Source organism: Triticum urartu, unplaced genomic scaffold (genome assembly GCF_056163025.1).
Source record: "Triticum urartu cultivar PI428250 unplaced genomic scaffold, HENAU_Tu73 scaffold2, whole genome shotgun sequence".
In the NCBI taxonomy this organism is placed as follows: domain Eukaryota; kingdom Viridiplantae; phylum Streptophyta; class Magnoliopsida; order Poales; family Poaceae; genus Triticum; species Triticum urartu.
In genome coordinates, this window is record NW_028260368.1 from 7,590,420 (window position 1) to 7,593,376 (window position 2,957).

Consider the following 2,957-nt stretch of genomic DNA (forward strand, 5'->3'; position numbering starts at 1 on the left):
TAGGTACTATTGCATGTAATGTAGGTTTAGCGGTTCTCGAGCCATCAATGATTGGTGAACCGGCAGATCCGTTTGCAACTCCTCTGGAAATATTACCCGAGTGGTACTTCTTTCCCGTGTTTCAAATACTCCGTACGGTACCCAATAAGTTATTGGGCGTTCTTTTAATGGTTTCTGTGCCAACAGGCTTATTGACAGTACCTTTTCTAGAGAATGTCAATAAATTCCAAAATCCATTTCGCCGCCCAGTAGCTACGACCGTTTTTTTAATCGGTACTGTAGTAGCTCTTTGGTTAGGTATTGGAGCAACATTACCCATTGATAAATCATTAACTTTAGGTCTTTTTTAGATATTTTTTGATTCATTCAACCGTGAAGTACCATAGGTATCTAGGAAATAGTTACTTCCAAGTGAATCTTCCCTAGATACCTAAAATCCATTTTATTATGATCCATTTCGCGAAAATATAGATTGTACCAAAGATGCTAAATTGTTTTCTTTTTATTCTAACTCGAAAAAGAAGAAGAAAAAAAATTGCAATGGATTTAAAACGAGAGTTTATTCTTAAGTAAATCAATTGGGAGATGCTTCTCTAGAGTGTCCCATATATGTTTTCTATCTTCCATACGAAAACTGTCAATTCTCAGAAGATCTTCTTCAGTCTTACTCAAAAGGTCCAATAGTGTATGTATATTGGCCCTTTTTAGACAATTATACGTTCTAGAAGTCAATTCTAATTGATCAATAAAAATACAATTCAATGGAATTCCTTTTTTGTTTTTCTTTAGATTAGTTAATCTTTTTTGAAAAGTAAAAAGGGGTGGAGTAAACCTGTTTTTATTTTCTTCGAAACTAGCGCCCTCTTCCTCCGCGTGTAGAAAAGGAAGAAATAAATCAATCAAATTACGAGAAGCCTCATAAAGTGCTTCCTTAGGGGTTAAACTTCCATTAGTCCATATTTCTAGAAAAAGTATCTCGTGTTTTTCATTTCCATTCCCACAAGAAAAAATACTATAATTCACATTTCGAACAGGCATGGATACAGCATCTATAGGATAACTTCCATCTTGATAGTTCTTTCTGAGTTCTGTCTGATATCCACGATCTCTCTTGATCTGTAAATCAATACAGAAATCAATGGGCTCTGTCAAGTTAGCTATAGGTTGTGCCGTATCAACGATTTCTACGGAAGGCGGTAAGATGATATCTTGAGCAGTTATGTATCTAGGACCTTTGACGCAAATGGATGCGTCTCTAACTCCATAGAGATTACTTCTCAATACAATTTCTTTCAAATTTAGTAAAATTTCTTGTACGGATTCTTCAATACCTGCTATTGTAGAATACTCGTGCGGCACGCTCCCAAATTTTGCACGTGTGATACATGTTCCTTCTATTTCTCCAAGTAAAGCTCTTCGCAAGGCAATACCGACGGTGTCCGCTTGACCTTTTCTAAGCGGGGACAGAATGAAACGACCATAATAAAGGCGCTTACTATCTACTCTTGATTCAACACACTTCCACTGTAGTGTTTGAGTGGATCCTGCTACCTCCTCTCGAACCATAATAGACTAGTATTATTATTTTATCATTGAATCGTTTATTTCTCTTGAAATGAAAGTTGAAAGCGGGTTAATTCTTTTACAGACGTCTTTTTTTAGGCGGTCGACATCCATTATGCGGCATAGGTGTTACATCGCGTATACAACTTAATCGCACACCACTTTTAGCAATGGCTCGTAATGCGGCATCTCTTCCACTACCAGCGCCCTTTACCATAACTTCTGCTCGTTGCAAACCTACTGTACGAATAGCATCTACTGCTGTTCTTTGACCAGCATAGGGTGATGCTTTTCTTGAGCTTTTGAATCCACAAGTACCGGCCGAGGACCAAAAAACCACCCGACCTTGTGGGTCTGTAACAGTTATAATGGTATTGTTGAAACTAGCTTGAACATGAATAACCCCTTTTGTTATTCTACGTGCACTCTTCCGTAAACTAAAACGTGCATTCCTACGTAAACCAATACGCACTTTCTTACGTGAACCAATTTTTGGTATAGCTTTTGCCATATTTTATTATCTCATAAATATGAGTTAGAAATAAAAAAAAGAAAAAAAGATACAAAGATATCCGTTTCAGGGTAAAATAAACCCTTTACTTTAATTATTTTAAATGAAATTATTTTATTTGGAATTGGAACATTTCCGCGGGTACTTTTTTTTACTTTTTAGAAAGTAAAGTTCTTTTTCGAAAGATTACCCCTGTCTTTGTTTATGCTTCGGATTAGAGCAAATGACTCTAATTCGTCCACGCCTACGAATCAGTCGACATTTTGTACAAATTTTACGAACGGAAGCTCTTATTTTCATATTTCCGTATCCTTTTTTAAACTATGAATCTAATCTTTTGGAAAAAATAAGTCTCTTCGCTTGAATTTTAGAACTTAGAATTTATTACCCTAGAAAAAAAAAGAAAAACCTAATCCTTTGAATCTTTGGTATCCTTCAAATCTTCGCTATCCTTCAAATCTTCGCTATCCTTCGAGTCTTCGATACGCTTCGAATCCTTATGGGGAAGTCTATAAATTATACGTCCCTTGCTTGAATCATAACGACTTACTTCAATTTTGACCCTATCCCCCATCAGTATTCGTATAGAACTAGACCGTATCTTTCCTGAAATATAGCCTAGGATGATGGTGTCATTCTCTAGCCGAACGCGGAACATTCCATTGGGTAGGGCTTCCGTAACTAAACCTTCGAAAGTTACTTTTGCTTCTCTCGGGTTTTTTTTTTCTCTCCTATTTTTTTTTTCTGTCATATTTTTTTTCTCCTATTTTTCTATTTTTATTTTAAAAATAGGAAGGGCGAGATAGAATTCGAGCACTATAGGCGGGGCGATTACCATATATAACATAAGACTTCTCCCCCAATTCTGTTTAGTCGAGCTTCT